This window comes from Mobula hypostoma, chromosome 16 (genome assembly GCF_963921235.1).
Source record: "Mobula hypostoma chromosome 16, sMobHyp1.1, whole genome shotgun sequence".
Classification (NCBI taxonomy): Eukaryota; Metazoa; Chordata; class Chondrichthyes; order Myliobatiformes; family Myliobatidae; genus Mobula; species Mobula hypostoma.
In genome coordinates this window covers 55707269-55726688 of record NC_086112.1, presented here as the reverse complement: position 1 = coordinate 55726688, position 19420 = coordinate 55707269, and positions in this window count along the sequence as shown.

Sequence of the window (19420 nt, the reverse complement as noted above, 5' to 3'; positions counted from 1 at the left end):
TGGCAAATGCAGATAAGTGTGAGATGATGTGTTTTTGAAAGTCAAACCAGTGTAGAACTTACACTATGAATGGTGGGACAGAGAGACTTGGGAGTATACGTGCATAGTTAGTTAAAAAATGTCTTCACAGTTAGACAGGGAAGATGTAAAAGACATTTAACCCATTCGCCTTCATCAGTCAGGGGATTGAGTAAAGGACTTGGGACATTACTTTGCAGCTACTTAAGTCATTAGTGAGGGTTCACTTGGAGTTTTGATCACCCTATTATGGAAAGATGTGGTTAAACTGGTAAGAGTGTAGAACAGATGTTGCCAGGAACAGAGGACCCAAGTTACAGGAAGAGGTTGGCCAAGCTGGCTTTTTATTCCTTGGAACACAGGAGAATGACGGATGATATTTTAGAACTGTTAAAAATTAGGAAAACCATAGATAATGTAGTGAACAACAGTCTTTTCCCCAGAGTATAGGAGACTACCTGCTTGATATAGGGTTCTTACATTCCAAGTGGCAATAATTTTCTTTTGTGTTACTTGAATTTTAAGAGCAGTAGCTTGATGACGGTCAGGGATCCCCTGCTGCCCAGAATCAACCCTACCGAGCGAAGCATCTTCAGGATTGTCTTGATGATCCTCTTGACGCTGTTGTTGTGCGATACATTTTGTGAGTTTGACCATGGTTTTCTTAGCAAATAGATTCTAGGAAACCTAGTATCTAGCAATGGTGGTTGGCTGTTGCCTTCCAATGGGCAAACTAAAGAAATTGCCATTTCTCTTCCCAAATGTTCATCCTCCTATACTATAGCCGTTGACATTTGAGGTCCTAGCTCATCTGCCTTCTCTATCATAAGTTCAGTTACTGATCCTGCCGGATCCACTGTTGGCCTTCACTTGTACCCTGAGCAGGAACCCTTCCGGTGTCAAATTGACTTTATTACTATAAACCAAAGATTTAGAAACTCAGTGGCTCAATGCAAATCATATCCAGGTGCAGACTGTAAAAGTAAAACATTAAAAATTAAAGAAGCAAAAACCTGAACAATCCCTTGACTACTCGCAACTAATTAAAGAAGAAAACTTAGACAGTAATTTACAATTGAAGTAAGGAATAGATTTCAAAGTCTAGAAACAGAATCTGTTGAAGATGATAGCAATCATGTAGAAATGAAGTTTAACTCTCTAAAGGATGCCTTGGTAGAATCAGCAAGGTCAGTGATTCCTGAAAAAGAAAAAAAGCACAAAGAATAAATGGATGACAGATGAAATCAAAAATCTAATGGAAGAAAGGAGACAGAACAAAGCAAATCCTATAGAATATGTCCTTAGATAAAGAACTTAAAAGTTTATGTCAAAAAGCCAATGAAGAATGGTTAAACCAGGAATGTGAGAAATTAGAAAGAATCCCTATTACTGATCCAAAAAGGTTACATCAACAAATCAAGAATATCACTGGTAAAAAGCTCCTCTGTTCTTCAGGATGGTACCATTATCATGGAAAAAGATGAGATTATGAACAGATGGACTGAGTATATTCAGGAATTATTTGAAGACGATTGAGGTGAAAAACCAGAAATTAAGAAGAAAATTGAAGGTCCAAGTATCTTAAAATCTGAATTTCGTAATGCAATAAATAAGATGAAGAAAGGAAAGGCAGCAGGTTCTGATGAATTAATAATAGAACAAATTATCGCCCTTGAAGATTGACTCTCTGATGGTGGTGTCTGAAAAGAGGATGCTGTCCAAGTTGCATGCCATCTTGGACAATGTCTCCCATCCACTACATAATGTACTGGGTGGACACAGGAGTACATTCAGCCAGAGACTCATTCCACCGAGATGCAACACAGAGCGTCATAGGAAGTCATTCCTGCCTGTGGCCATCAAACTTTACAACTCCTCCCTTGGAGGGTCAGACAGCCTGAGCCAATAGGCTGGTCCTGGACTTATTCCCTGGCATAATTTACTTTTTACTATTTAACTATTTATGGTTTATTACTAATTATAATTTATAGTGCAACAGTAACGAAAACCAATTTCCCCCGGGATCAACAAAGTATGACTATGACTATGACTATTATGGAATTAAAAAACTTACTGATTTAATCAATGACATTTTTGAGACTGGAATAATACCAGAAGAGATGAAAAAGTCAGTATTCATTATTCTTCCTAAGAAACCTGGAGCAATAGAATGTGAATTACATAGGACCATAAGTTTAATGATTCATATCACCAAAATACTTCTGAGAATTTTGATGACAAGAGCTAAAAGTAAGATACAAGCTGAAATAGGTAAAGAAAAATGTGGTTTGTGAAAGACAAAGGTACAAGAAACGCGATATTCATGTTAAGGATACTATCAGAATGAGCTATTCAAGTGCAAAAAGATTTGTTTGTTTGTTTTATCAACTACACAAAAGCATTTGATAATGTTAAGCACAATAAGTTATTTGAAATATTTACAGGAAACTCTAGATCTAGATTCGAGAGACCTCCACCTAATCAGAAATCTGTACTGGGAATAAACTACCGCTGTAAGAATAGATGGAGAAGTGAGTCAGTTTACGAAAATCAAGAGGGGTGTTAGACAAGGGTGTGATTTCTCCCCTGATTTGTTTAATGTGTACAGTGAAACAATATTACAAAAAATAAGAGACATCTTGGGAATCAAAGTTGGCAGTGAAAACATCAATAATTTTTGATATGCGGATGACACTGTATTAATTGCAAGTACGGAGGAAGAACTACAAAACTTAATTGATATAGTTGTTGAAGAAAGTGCAAAAATAGGTCAATCTATCAATTGCAAAAAGACAGAATGTATGGTGATATCCAAAAAGAAGGAGGATCCTATCTGCAGGCTGAGAATAAACGGGGAAGACATAAACAAGTAGAAAACTTTTGCTACTTAGGAAACTGGGTGATATCAGATGGCAGGTGCGACATGGACATCAAAAGAAGAATAGGGATGGCAAAAGACACCTTTACGAGAATGAAGAGTATACTGACCAACACTAAACTAGGCATGACCACCCGCCTCAGAGCACTGAAATGTTATGTTTATCCAGTTATGTTATATGGCTCAGAATGTTGGACAATATCTAGTAACATGAGGAAACAAATTGAAGCAGCAGAGATGTAGTTTTTGAGGAGGATGCAAGGAATATCATGGACGAAATGAATATCTAATGAGGATGTCATGAACAGAGCAAGCACAAAAGGAGAAATGTATGAGATCATGAAAAGGCAAAGTGACTTCATTGGACATGTGATTAGGAAAGAGGAGTTAGAATGCACGGTAATTATGGGGAAGATTGAACGGAAGAAAGCACGAGGAAGGCAAAGACAAACGATGATGGAGACAGCAGCCAGAGAACTGGAAATGAATACCAATGAATTGACCCACTTGACCCGAAACAGAAGTGTGTGGGCCACGGCAGTCAAAGCTCAAACTGGGCACAGCACATGATGATGATGATGATGATTGGAGACTAGGGGGCATAGGTTTAGGGTGAGGGAATAAAGATTCAAAAGGGACCTGAGGGGCAACTCTTTCATGCAGAGGGTGCTGATTAGATGGAGTCAGCTGCCAGAGGAAGTGGTTGAGACAGGTACAACTGAATTGTTTAAGAATAAGACCATAAAACATAGGAGCAGAATTAGGCCAGTCGGCCCATTGAGTCTGCTCTGCCATTCCATTATGGTTGATTATTATCCCTCTCAATCCCATTCACCTGCCTTCTTTCTGTAACCTTTGACACCCCGACTATTCAAGAACCTATCAACTTCTGCTTTAAATATATTCTATGACTTGGCCTCCACAGCTGTCCATGGCAATGAATTCCACAGATTTATCACCCTTTGGCTAAAGAAATTCCTCCTCATTCTGTTTTAAATGGATGTCCCTGTATTCTGAGCCCGTGCCCTCTGGGCCTAGATTCAACCTCTACAGGAAACATCCACTCCACATTCACCCTCTCTAAGCCTTTTAATATTTTATAAGTTTCAAGCAGATCCTGCCTCATTCTTCTAAACTCCAGTGAGTGCAGGCCCAGTACTATTAAATGCTCCTTATACTGTACGTTAATCCTTTCAGTCCCTGAATTATTCTTGTGAACCCCCTCTGGACTCTCTCCAATGCCACCACATCTTTTCAGAATCAGAATCAAGTTTATTATCACTGGCATGTGACGTGAAATTTGTTAACTTAGCAGCAGCAGTCCAATGCAATACATAATCTAGCAGAGAGAGAAAAAAAATAAATAAAATAAAACATAATAATAAATAAACAAGTGAATCAATTATGTATATTGAATAGCTTATTAAAAATGTGCAAAAACAGAAATACTGTATATTAAAAAAAGTGAGGTAGTGTCCAAAGCTTCAAAGTCCATTTAGGAATCAGATGGCAGAGGGGAAGAAACTGTTCCTGAATCACTGAGTGTGTGCCTTCAGGCTTCTGTATCTCCTACCTGATGGTAACAGTGAGAAAAGGGCATGCCCTGGGTGCTGGAGGTCTTTAATAATGGGCGCTGCCTTTCTGAGACACTGCTCCCTAAAGATGTCCTGGGTACTTTGTAAGCTAGTGCCCAAGATGGAGCTGACTAGATTTACAACCTTCTGCAGCTTCTTTCAGTCCTGTGCAGTCACCCCTCCATACCAGACAGTGATGCAGCCTGTCAGAATGCTCTCCACAGTACAACTATAGAAGTTTTTGAGTGTATTTGTTGACATGCCAAATCACTTTGAACTCCTAATGAAGTATAGCCACTGTCTTGCCTTCTTTATGACTACATCAATATATTGGGATCAGGTGAGATTCTCAGAGATCTTGACATTCAGGAACTGAAAGCTGCTCACTCTCTCCACTTCTGATCCCTCTATAAGGATTGGTACGTGTTCCTTCGTCTAACCCTTCCTGAAGTCCACAATCAGCTCTTTTGTCTTACTGACGTTGAGTGCCAGGTTGTTGCTGCGGCACCATTCCACTAGTTGGCATATCTCACTCTTGTACGCCCTCTCATCACCACCTGAGTATCGACCAAAAATGGTTGTATTGTTAGCAAATTTGTAGATGGTCTTTGAGCTATGTCTAGCCACATAATCATGTGTATATAGAGAGTAGAGTAGTGGGCTAAGCATACACCCCTGAGGTGCACCAGTGTTGACCTTCTTAGATAAAGGGCCCAAAACTACTCTCAATTCTCCAAGTGTGGTCTAAACAATGCCCTATAAAGCCATAGCAACACATCCTTGCTCTTATATTCTAGTCTCTGCGAAATGAATGCTAACATTGTATTTTCGTTCCTTACCACCAACTCAACCTGCAAGTTAACCTTCAGGGAATCCTGCACAAGGACTCTCAAGTTGCTTTGCACTTCTGATTTTTGAATTTTCTTCCTGCTTAGAACATAGTCTACGCCTTTATTCCTTCTACCAAAGTGCATGAACATGCATTCCCAGCTCCACATTCCATCTGCCACTTCTTTGCCCATTCTCCCATTCTGTTGAAGTCTTTCTGCAGACTCCCTGCTTCTTCAGTGTTACCTGCCCTTCCACCTAGTATCTTCATATCATCTGCAAACATGGCCAAAAAGCCAGCATCCAAATCATTGATGTGTAAAGTGAAAAGAAGCTGTCCCAATACCAACTTTTCAGGTTGGCTGCCGATGCCCGAACACCACTAATCATCAGCAGCCAACCAGAAAAGGACACATTTACTCTCATTCTTTGCCTCCTGCCAGTCAACCAAAGTTCTCTCCATGCTGGTATCATTCCTGTAATGCCATGGGTCTTTCTTATCTTGTTAAGCAGCCTCACGTGTGGCACCTTGTCAAAGGCTTCCTGAAAATCCAAGTAAACAATATTCAATTTGTCTATCCTGCCTGCTAGTTCCTTAAAGAATTCCAACAGATTTGTCAAGGAAGATTTCCCCTTAAGGAAGGAAGTACCCTGAAACTTCATCTTTAAGAATAGGCTCCAACATCTTCCCAAGCACTGAAGTCAGGCTAACTGGCCTATAATTTCCTCTCTTCTGCCTCCCTCCCTTCTTAAAGAGCAGAGTGACTTTGTAATTTTCCAGTCCTCTGAAATCATTCCAGAATCTAGTAACTCTTGAAGGATCATTACTAGTGCCTCCACAATCCCTACAGACACTCTTTCAGGACCTTGGGGTATAGTCCATCTGATCCAGGTGACCAATCTACTTTCAGATCTTTCAGCTTCCAGAGTACCTTGTCCTTAGTAATAGCAACTACACCCACTTCTGCCCCCAGATACACTCGAATATCTGGCATACTACTATTGTCTTCCTCAGTGAAGACTGATGCAAAATACTTATTATGTTCATCTGCTATTTCTTTGTCCCCCATTACTACCTATTTTGCATAATTTCCCAGTGCTCCCATATCCTCTCTTGCTTCTCTTTTACTCTTTATTTATCTGAATAAGCCTTTGGTATCCTCTTTGGTATTACTGGCTACATTATCTTCATCTTTTCTATCCTCATGGCCTTTTTAGTTGCCTTCTGTTGGTTCTTAAAAGCTTCCCAAGTCTTCAGCTTCCCACTAATACTTGCTATATTTTACGCCCCTTCTTTTGCTCTTATGCTGTCTTTGATTTCCCTTCTCAGCCACAGTTGCCAGATCCTGCCTTAGGGATACTTCTTCATCTTTGGGATGTATCTGTTCAGAATTGCTCCCATAAACTCCAGCCATTGCTGTTCTGCCGTCATCCCTGATAGTGTCCCCTTCCAAACAGTTTGGGCCAGCTCCTCTCTCATGGCACTGTAATTCACCTTACTCTATTGTAATACTGGTACATCTGACTTTATCATCTCCCTCTCAAACTGCAGGGTGAATTCTATCATAGTATGATCACTGCTCTTAAGGGTTCCTTTACCTTAAGCTCCCTAATCAAATCTGTCTCATGACAAAACACCCAATCCAGAAATGTCCTTCCCCTAGTAGGTTCAACCATAGCTGTTCTGAGAAGCCATCTCATAGACAGTCTACACATTCCCTCTCTCGGGATCCAGCACCAATCTGATCTTCCCAATCTATCTGCATATTGAAATTCCCCATGACTATCATAACATTCGCCTTTTCTATCTCCCATGGTAATTTATATCCCACGTCCTGGCTACAGTTCTGAGACCTGTATGTAACTTTCATTTAGGGTCATTTTGTCCTTGCAGTTTCTTAACTCTACCCACAAGGATTCTACATCTTCAGAATCTACGTTATCTTTTTCTAGGTGTTTTGATTTCTTTTTTTTTTACCAACAGAGCCACCCCACTCCCTCAGCTTACCCAACTGTCCTTTCAATACCATGTGTATCTTTGGACGTTAAGCTTCCAACTGTAGTCTTCTTTCAACCAGGAGTTAGTGATACCCACAGTGCCATACCTGCCAATCTGAGCTACAAGATCACCTACCTTATTCCTTATACTGTGAGCATTCAAATATAAGATCTTCAGTCCTGCCTTTATCACCTTTTTCAATTCTGCCCCCTGTCACATTTCAACTCATCCCACTGACCGCAATTTTGTCCTACCATCTGCCTATCCTTTCTCACAGTCGCACTATACACTGCATCTACCTGTATACCATTTGCCTCATCCTCAGCCCTATCACTCTGGTTCCTATCTCCCTGCCAAATTTGCTTAAACACTCCCGAACAGCTCTGGCAAACCTGCTGACAAGGATATTGGTCCTTCTTGGGTTCAGTTGTAACCCATCCTTTTTGTACAGATTATATCTTCCCCTGAAGAGATCCTAATGATCCAGAAATCCGAAACCCTGCTCCTGCACCACTTCCTCAGCCACTCATTCATCTGTACTAGTAAAAAGGGTAATTAAGGATATTATGATTTTGCAGTAAGGGAGAAAGGAAAGATCCAATAGCATGAAATTCAGATGGGTGAATTAAAATGTTACAAACTCATGGTTGAATTCTTTTAATTATTTTGCTTTATTGCTATTTTTCAGTGATGACTTTATATTATATGTACTATGCCTTGCTTCACATCCTGAAATATGCCATTGAAAGAAAAAGCATGTCATCATTTGAAGGAATTGTCCCAACTTCAAAACCATCAGCATCTCTGTTAGCATTATTGACATTTTCATTTCCATGAACAAATTCTCATTATCATCAGAATCAGAAACATCATAAAGAACCAATACCATTCATAATGGCATAATCATAGTTATCATCATCATTGCAATATCTCTAATTATTATACATCATTATTTATGTATTACATACATAATATATTATAATTTAATCAACATTGAGATCCTCATCATCAACATTAAAAATATCACATTGGATGTCTCTTGGCATGAATTATATTCATGGCTTTCTTTCAGATTTTTTTATAGGCAACTCTTTATTTAAGCTTTCCTTCATTCCAGACAGGAGTATGAATCAAATTAATAATATGACTCAGCAAGAGCAGTAAATGTCAGAGCACAGTTAGATCTGAGTGTGCAGAGTCTACAGGTTCATAAAATTTGAAAAGAAAATGTAGAGGTACAGCAAAGAATTAGGAAGGCAAAGTTTTGTCATAATACCGAAAAGAATGTACAGAAGACTTTTTTTTAGGGATGTGGGTATTGCTGACAAGGCCGTCCTAATTATTATTCTGTTTAAATCACTGCTGTGCTTCCAGTGATACTACAGTCAGGAGTTCCAGGATTTAGATCCAGCAAAATCAAGGAGTTGAAAAATATTTCCAGGCCAGTGTGGTGCAGGTCCCCAGGCACCCACTGCCTCCATCATTCTTAACGTCAGTGGCCAAATATTCTGGGGATGCTGTGGGGAAAGGTTATGTGAGTAACTATTGGGTGTTTTATGGATGGAATACACTGCTGCCAACTGGTGCAGTAATGGCGGAAGGAAAGAATGTTCAGGGTGACAAAAGGGGCACCAGTCTAACTGGCTGCTTTTTCCTGGGTGGTGTCAAATTACTTAATCGGTGGTGGAGCTGCACTCATTTAGGCAAGTGCCAATTGCACACAAAGCCAGTTATTTTCATCTCAAGTTCTTTGTCACATAACTGAAACAAATGCTGAGTTTCGGATGATTTACCTTCATGTGAATCGAGCGTGTTGTTATCATTTTATGCCATCAGCAGACAGAGCTCTGGACTTCAATATTTTCTCTCAAAATTCCTTTACCACCTTACCTATTTCTTTCATTTATGCCCTGTTCAGAATGTTTCTTTATGGGAAGTTTTTAAGCATCTGCACAAAATCAACCATCAGTGTCAAATAACACTTCTATGTCATTATGCGTGTTATTTAACCCCAGTCTAAATGAATGCTCACTGTGGGACTGTCCTTAATATCCTCCATATTTATTTTCAGGCATATGGATGTGGCTAAAATTGCCATCAGCTAAAATAGTCAATACATTGGGCATAGCTGTTCTGTTTTTAATATTTCAATAATATTTGAATATTATTGTAAATATGTTATTTTGATTAAGCAATCTTTGTTTGTTTAAATAATTCATTAATGGTAATCTGTAAAAGTTCATGATTGACATATGTCATTACACCACCACGCCTTATGGACATGTCTCGCTGAAGAAATAATGAAGTATATACATTCTCCTGGTCTCCACATATTTTTTCCTTTTGACTAGTTTTAAGTTTTATCATTGCAAAACATAACAGTGGCAAAGAGGAAGTATTAAATGAATGCAAGACGACTACCTACCTGTTGAAGAAAAAGTGAGATGTTTGAGCTTTAAGAAAATGCAGCACTTTATTTTTTCTTCACAAAAGGCCAAAGATATTAGAGCTAAAAAGGCAGAAAATGGATGAAATCCATGGGTTCATAAACAATGAGCACTGGGTGATAACAATAAATAATTTAAAAAAAATAGAAATGGCTGGCTATATCAGAAAGATATACATATTTGATTGCACAAAAGATAACTAGCTGATGTATACTAAGCAAATTGAGCAGTTTCTAAAAGCCAATGAAATAGCTGATGAGAAGCGAATGCCAGTTTTGCTGAGTGTAGTGGGTGGGAGAGCATACAATTTGCTGAGAAGTTTAATTGTTCCAACCAAACTAGCCGAAATGAGCTTTGCTGGTATGTTACCATTGTGGCAGGGGCTCACATATACCGGATCAATGCAGGTTTAAAGGCGAAACATGAAGAAAATGCAAGACACATACAAAGAGCATGTTAGGCAGACAAAAATAAATGGACTGCCCAGGGAAGAGATAAAGATAAAAGCTGCAGTTTCAGAAAGAGTTCTAATCTGCATGTGTTTATGAAAAATCTGATAATGATGAGGGTGACACAGGACTGAGTAACCTTAAGATTTACATGTGAAAACTAACAATAGACAAGCAAGATGGTTTAGACCAGAAGTAAACAGCAATTTAATTAAAGTGGAATTGGACATTAGCTTGGCTGTTTCAGTAACTCCACAATATGAGTTTGTATGGCATTTCAAAGATAATGAACTGAAACCTGCAGATATCCAACTAAGAACTTGTATTGGGAAAAAGCTATCTCTTGTGGGAATGACATTCGTAACAGTGAAATACAACAACCAACAAGCCACATTCGGCTTGTGTGAGGCAAAAACAGGAGGGCCAGCGTTGTGGGCATGTGATTGGCTGAGACAACTACAACTTGATTGGAGATCCATCCAGCACTTGCATGCCACATTCCCTGCAATACAGTCAGCAAGCTAAGAAAGGTTCTAGATGAAAACACAGCAGTGTTCAAGGATACCACTGATACACACATAAGTACATTTTACAAACCCTGGCTGATTCTTCATACCATCCATGATAAAATAGTCAGTGAGATAGATCACCTGGAGACTGAAGGATCTCAAGATCCTGCTGATCCTCCACACTGCCAAGAGTCTTACCAATAATACTATATTACTCTGCGGATAGTCTGAGGAAGATTGATCCATACTGGTGTTTAGAAAATGACTGATCTCATAGAGAAGAATTAACAGTGTAGATGCTTCCTTGAAATGAAACATGCAGAATCATGAATATTGCCTTAAAATAAGAGGTCAGCCTTTTTGGAAAGGCAAAATTATTTTTGCGGAGGCTTGTAAATCTTGGAATTCTCACCTCAAGGTGTTGATAATGTTTGGTGGATCAACCTGAGATAATAGGTGTTTGCACAATACATGAATTTGAGGAAACTAAATGAGGTACAGGACCATGCAAGCTCTTATTGAAGAGCAGATTGTAGGAGGTATGTTATACACATGCTTTCATTTCTTTTAACCTTGGGTTTTGAATTTCAACATTAAGCAACGTGACGTATTGTTAAGCTGACTGCCTAATTAATTACAGAAAAATTCATGTATTAATTTATGTTCCTTGTTAGCATTTACTTTTGTAGATACATTTATTGGTCCAGAATTTCCAAAATAAACGTAATCAACACTGATGCATTCAGGAGGATTTATCCATGCCTAAAGCTTTGTAGAATTGACAACAGTACCCTCTGGAGGAGGGCTCAGGTTTTAACAGCAAAGAGAAATAATCTGAATATCACTGTATAACCAAAAAAAACCCTCTTGCAATTTGTTAGTGAAAAATAAATCAGCATGTTATTCCCTTTTCTGACACAACAGCAATGCCTTTTATAAACTGTCAATCAGCGAAATGTGTTTCACAGATAACTTTAAAGTAAGTATTTGTGGGTGTTTTACAAAAGCGTTGGATTTGATGTATGATGCCATTTGCCTTTCTTCATGAGTTTGAAGTCAAATTTTTGATCACCAAAGTAATCAATCATTTATTTTCACAATGTAAAGCTTATTAATCAATAACTGACTCATTCTTCTAATTTGTTGTTTAGTTTAGCCCTAAATCTGTTTAATCTGTTCTATTTAATCAGTGTGTAGGTAGCTCTTATTAGACATTGGTGGATATTGCGCATGAATCCACAATGAAACAATGAAGAATTCTTTTCTTCCTGCTTGAATACTGTGCCCAAAGAAAAGCCTGGTTATTGAACATATGACTCAATTTTGATTTAATACTAATTATGCAAAAAGACAATGATTTTCATCTCAGGCTCTTTATCACATCACTAAAACAAATGCTGAACTGCAGGTAGTTTTCCCTTCATGTGAATCCATTTTAATCATTGTAAACCATGGGTTTACATAGACTCTGTAATCTTGTAAACATAGACTCTGAATTTCCTCCCCAGACTTTTCTTCATCTCTGATACTTTTTTTGTTTTATTGATGCTCTCATTAAAATGTAAACTTTTGTGAAGCTTTTAGACAACTGCTTTATTATGTCACCATGAAACCTGTGTCAATTTCTTTTTGATTCTGTTTCATCATGGGTGCTGTTTAACTCCAAGTGGTGCGGGTGCTGAATGTGACATGGCCTTAGGTAGCAACATTCTTTATCATTTTCAGGCATGTGGATGAAGGGGAAATATACCATAGCTAAAAATCGTTAACCTTTGGCTTAGTTGCTTCTTAAGTGATTCATATTCACAGTATTTCTGACAAAGCAAACTGGCTGATTTTTGACCAGTAGACCTGGATTAGTGATATTTGATTCTTCTTGAGGTCATGTGCCTCATTTACTGCTAATCAAACTGGGATAACTATGGCACCAATCTGGCTACATTAGCTAAACTTCCAAACAGCCTTTTATTACTGCAGCCTTCTCTCTTCTTATGAAATTACTATTTTTTTCAGCTCGCTGTAAACCCTGATAATGAGCACATCCACGTAATTTTATTTTTACTTCAATCATATCCATTTTTTTAACTTATTCACTTCAATGGTTTTCAATAATAGAATGATAAGTCAAAACGAGGGCATGCTAATTTTTGCAGAGGAAAACAAAAAAATTTGCAAGGGCATGTAACCCAAATCACACAACACACACATCCTAGGAACTAATTAAAGACTAGTAATATCGGCAATCACTTGGAATGCACAGTTGGAGAATTTTAATAAACTGGAAAATATAAAGGATTAAATTTTGGGGTATAAAAATGCTTTAAAAATTGTTGAGTTTATGTAATTTTGCTATGTTGTTTATATCTTGTGGAAAATATTGCATTCCTGCCTGATTTGTTTAAGGTGCTATTTCTACAAATGCTGGTAAGGGAAACTCAAATGTAAACTGAAATGGGAAACGATCTGAAAAGATTATCATGAGAACAATGTGTGAAATTTCAGTGTTTAACAGGTGTGAGGTAGCAAGTGGGTCATGTCTGAGGGTTGGCCTGTGCTACTGAAGAAGTATCTCTCCTGATTTCCTCACATTCAAAAGCTGGAATGCAAATAAAATTGTTGGAATTATACTTCAGGTGACAACATCTGGGCAAAGAACCAAACATTTTCAACATATATAATTTAAATATTTTGTGTTTTTCAGAAACTTTGGGCAGAACTTTGATTTCTTTGGAATTTGACAAAAACTGTAATGAAAATATGAAAAGCTTGAAAAATATTCTTCAAATGTAAATGCTATTAACCAAAAATGTAAAGTGTCAGCAAATGACATGTTATTCTTTTTAATAAATCCCTCTCCATTTGCATCTGTGTTACTCTCAGGAAACTGTTATTTTCTTTCTCATGCTTGATTCCTGTTTGCTTTTGCAATTTGTCATGGGTCGCTATCTAGCTGCTGCTGTCAATGTAAACTACTCAGGTAATTATTATTCCTTGGAGCATAACATATTTCTTTTCTTAAACTGCGACACAAGGATGTGTTATAAATAATTATTTAGAGATTGCACATAGCTTTGAAGGACAAACATGAGGAACAAATATATTGGCAAGATATTAATAAACACTTCCTGCGATTAATTGATCTGCTGTGGATAAAGGGAAAGTCTGAAAGGGAAACTTTTACTTTATGACTGTGGGTGAAATATAAGCCGAGGGGGGCAAAGGGAAGGAAAATAAAATAAAATATGTAAGATAAAATAATTTCACTAATGACTTTAACATGGCAGCAATGGAATTTGACAAATAATTCAATGTGACCAGATTACCACTTGGATAGTTTCTGCCAAGTTTTTGATATTGCCATCTGCTGCTGTTGGCTGTGTTTCCTTAATATCAACTCACAATATTAAAAATCATGCATGTTCTGTTGCTGGTTAAATCTATAAACTGGGAGTTAAAACCTATTTTAGGTCATCAAAGTGACTCCAATCAGTGAGGGCATCCTGTAAACATTCAACTCATCATTATTCATATTAACTCAATTCCAATCAAGAAATCTGTACCTAGCAACAGCTAAGTCAATAAACAAATAAATCTTAAAACAGTGATGATTTTAAGGACCAAGAAGAGACACTAAAGAAGGGTGGGCTGATTACCAAGATTAAGCCTACATGTTTTTGCCTACTGAATATAATTAAAACATGACAGCTGTTATCACCAAGAATCTATTCTTCCTCATTTTCAACTGTTTCTGATTGCTTTTGGTTTTGTGCCAATACAGCTAATACTAAAACGATAAGACTAAGGAATGGTGAAGTTAAGTAAATGAAAATATCATAATGATTTTACACAATCCAAGAAAGATAAAAAAATGAAAAATGGAATAATTCTTTAATAAAAGTCTTGTGTGTTCATGAAGACTTCATTCAGAGTCTGAAATGATGTAGGATTTCACATACTTCATCTTCAGAGACTGATTCTGGCTTTTTTTTTTAATCACCTTTCTTTTGATGATGTATTTTCAAATAACTTGATTTATGTGGTTCTTCTGTGAAGAGTATATACTTTTTTTCTACTTGTGTACTGTGAGAAATTAAGGTTGCAAAATGTCAGGGCTGTTGGATGATGTGAGCTTTATCACCAAAAGGAAGTCAGAGATGAGAACAATATGTATGTTTTGTACAGATTTGCATCCTATTTTTGTTTTTGCATGGTGGCTGTTTATAAAAATTTGAACTTCTGTAATGAACCCTTTCAGTATTATGCATGTAACTGTGATGTTTATTCTCCTTCCTCGTAAATCCGTTCTGAATTTTCAAATGTACAGTTGATTTGGATTAAGGCAAATGACAAGTAAGAACAAGTGCATTTTTACAAGTGAGAATCTATTGAAGAGTGAATAAAAGATCTTCATTTTCACCAAATACAGCAGTTTTACTTGCATTTGCAGGACTGAAATCCTTCATTATCAGAAGCACAAGAATAGATCAAAACTGTGATTTAAAATAATAAGTACTGGGCTATCTGAATGGGATGTAAGATGCTTGCTACCTAACCATATTGCATACTCCAGTTGGTTAGCCTATGTAGTATGATCACTGAAATTGCCTATTTGGAGTTAGAATTGGAATTGGTGTATTATCGTCACATCTACTGAAGTACAGTGAAAAGCCTGTCTTGCGTACTGTTCATACAGACCAATTCAGTACACAGTGCACTGAGGTGTACAAGGTAAAGTATACCTTTAGTACTGCAGAGAAAGTGCAATGTAGGTGGACAAACAGGAGCAAGGTCACAATGACATATGCAGTATTATGCCCATGAATCCATCTTATCGTGGTAGGAAACCATTCAGTTGTCTTATAATGCACCATCTGTTCCTTTCCTTTTCCCCTTAGCCCACCCCTTTGTTCAGCTTTTCATACGTTCTATCTTGTTATCAAGACTCATTGCCCTCCGTCACCTGGTTCAATCTACCTGGCACTCCCCGTTACCTAGTCCCACCTATTACCTGTGTATCAACTTGTCTCAACACTCCGCCCACCTCAGCTGATTCCATCTGCTTAATCTCCCCCCAACACCCCCCCCCGCCATTAGCCCTGAACTGTTTCCACCTATTATCCACAGCCTGTATCTCACTCCTCCCCATCACTTCTATATACTGCCTATCTTCGCTCTACACTCTCAGCCCTGATCCAGGATCTCAACCTGAAAAGTCAACTGTCTCTTTGCCCTCGCTTCTTTTTGTTGTGTGTAAGGTTCCATTTGATTCATCTCCTGAGAAATTTGAATTGAATATAAACTGAGTTAATTATCTTCTTTGAAATAGTTAGCTTGCCTTTTTTACTTACTTGTTTTTCTAATATTTGGCAGTCTAAAAGAGTCGGCAGAATGTAAATTAATGGGAGACTTACTGCTTTCCGTTTCTCTCCAGCTTTCAAGGTAAGGCAAAATCACAGTGAACACATAAAACTGAAATAAAATTGAAAATGCTGGTAACATTTAGAGGGAAATAGAGTTTACATTTTGGGTTGATAAGTTTATACTAGGGAGAAGATTTAGGCAGGTTCAGAATCATCAACTAAATTCATTCACAAACAAGAGAAAATCTGCAGATGCTGGAAATCCAAGCAACACACACAAAATGCTGGAGGGACTCAGCAGGCCAGGTAGCATCTATGGAAAAAAGTACAGTCGACGTTTCGGCCTGAGACCCTTCAGCAGGACTGGAGAAAAGAAAGCTGAGGGGTAGGTTTAAAAGGTGGTGGAGGGGAGAGACAAACACAAGGTGATAGGTGAAACCTGAAGGGGGTGCGATGAAGTAAAGAACTCGGAAATTGATTGGTGAAAGAGACAGAAGGCCATGGAAGAAAGAAAAGGGGAGAGGAGCTCCAGAGGGAGGCGATAGGTGGGCAAGGAGATAAGGTGAGAGAGTGAAAAGGGGACGGGAAGACCCAATGTAGCTTGGGAGACTGCTCTGCTAAGCACCTACACTCGGACAAACCAGGAAAAGTGGGATCTCCCAGAGGCCACCCATTTTAATTCTACTTTCCATTCCGATATGTCTATCCATGGCCTCCTCCACTGTTGGTATGAGGCCACACTAGGGTGGAGGAACAACATCTTATATTTTATTTGGGTAGCCTCTGACCTGATGGCATGAACATCAATTTCTCTAACTTCTGGTAGTGGATTCCCCACCTCACCATTTCCCATTCCTCTTTTCCCTCTCTCCTCTTATCTCCTTGCCCACCCATTACCTCCCTCTGGTGCTCCTCCCCCTTTTTCTTTCTTCCACGGCCTTCTGTCTCTTTCACCAATCAACTTCCCAGCTCTTTACTTCATCCCTCCCCCTCCTGATTTCACCTATCACCTTATCTTACTCTCTCCCCTCCACACCCCCCCCCACCTTTTAAATTTGCTCCTCAGCTTTTCTTTCTCTAGTCCTGCTGAAGGGTTTTGGTCCGAAACATTGACTGTACTCTTTTTTATTGATACTGCCTGGCCTGCTGAGTTCCTCCAGCACTTTATGTGCGTTAACTAAATTCATTGTTATAGTTTTACCTCAATTATGATGAGTTTGCATGATATTTGCCTTGTTATTGCTCCATATCCCTGCACACAAATGGGTGATAGGGAAAATCAAAATCAAACAGTAGGTGGTTTGATCCAACAGACCTGGTAGTCTTCAGGTGGATCTAAAGGACACTGCAACAAGTAATCAGGTAGAAAAGTGATAGGAACATTAAATATATGATTTTATTTTTAGAATCTTTCTTTGAATAGTCATTATTTTACAAAGGTACTGGGAGCCTTTTCTGGTTGGCTGCCAATGACTGGTGATGTTCCACAGGTGTCTGTGTGGGGGCCAATTCATTTTAAGTTTTACGTCAATAATTTGGATGATGGAATTTATGGCTTTGTTGCAAAGTTTGCAGACAATGTGAAGTAGACAGGCTACAGAAGGATTTAGACAGATTAGGAGAATGAGTGAAGAAATGGCAGACGGAATACAGTGTTGGGAAGTGTATGGTCATGCACTTTGGTAGAAGAAATGAAAGGGTTGACTATTTTCTAAATGGAGAGAAAATGGTGCAGAGGGACAGGAGACTTCGTGCAGGATTCCATAAAAGGTTACAAACAAGAGAAAATCTGAAGATGCTGGAAATCCTGCTGAATATGAGTCCTGCCAAAGGATTTCAGCCAGAAACGTCAACTGTACTTTTTTTTCCATACATGCTTCCTGGCCATGCTGAGTTCTTTCAGCATTTTGTGTGTGTTTCCCTAAAGGCTAACTTGCAGGATGAGTCTGTGGTGAGGAAGGCAAAAACAATGATAACAATCATTTCAAGAGGACTAGAATATAAAAGCAAGGATGTAATATTGCGGTTTCATAAAGCATTGGTGAGGCCTCACTTGGAGCATTGTGAGCAGATTTTGGCCCCTTATCTTAGAAAAAATGTACTGAAACTGGAGAAGGTTCAAAGGAAGTTCACAAAAAAGATTCCAGGATTGAATGACTTGTCACATAAAGGGCGTTTGATGGGACTGGGCCTGTATTTACTAGAATTTAGAAGAATGAGAGGTAATCTCATTGAAACCTATCAAATGGTGAAAGACCTTGATAGAGTGGATGTGGAGAGGATGTTTCCTATGGTGGCAGAGTCTAAGACCAGAGGACATAGCCTCAGAATAGGTAGGTGTCCTTTTAGAATGGAGATGAGGAGAAATTTCTGTAGCCAGAGAGTGGTAAATCTGTGGAATTCTTGCCACAGGCAGCTGTGGAGGCCAAGTCTTTATATGTATTTAAGGCGGAGGTAGATAGATTTTTCACTGCTCAGGGCATGAAGGGATACAGGGAGAAGGCAGGAAATTGGGGCTGAGAGGAAAATTGGATCAGCCATGATGAAATGGCGGAGCAGACTTGATGGGCCTAACGGCCTAATTCTGCTCCTATATCTTATGGTAAATGGTTAGAGGTCATGATGCCAACAGCAAAGCATTAAACATTGGAGTTAAATGAGTACTTGCTTGCTTTCCACTTGGTGTAAAAAGAGAATGCATATAAAGGATGGTTATTCTGAGTAACCAGTGACGTGAATGAGGGGCTGTTGAAAGGAAGAGGAGTTAAATGTTCATTTAGAGCTGACAATCTTCAGTATGAGTTGTACTGTGTGGTTATGACATTAAAGGGCAGTGTTTTCCCTAAACTTCCTGCAACCTAGCAAGATCCCATGCAGGGAGATCCTCATTCCAAGTAGACAATCAGGATATATTAATATCAATTGCATACCTTCTTGCTGGTTGTGGGGTAGCCAGAGCAGGATCATCTCCCTGCTAGGAGTCCCTGGGAGATTATACTGAATATTAATTCACACACCTTCGAGCATGCTGCAGTGCCTTTCACATGCTACAAAGTGATTGTGTAAGTCAGAGTCAACTGCACTCCCGAATCTCGAGGGAGTAACCAATTCACTCATCTTCACTCTTGTCGAAGTTGCCCCCAGCCCCTCCTTTCTTGACGCTGCGCACCAGTTTTTGTGCTCCCGTTGATGACCATTCCCACGAGTTCTTGGCTATGGCTTCCTGTGACTAAATTAGCACTCCCTTGTGTTGAGCAGCAGCTTGGAAACTTCAAATGAGGCCCAATTGTAAAGCTGGGCCTCCCTTAGCCTGATCTCTCCGGATGGGTCTTCTACTCCTGAGCCGACAGATTGCTCG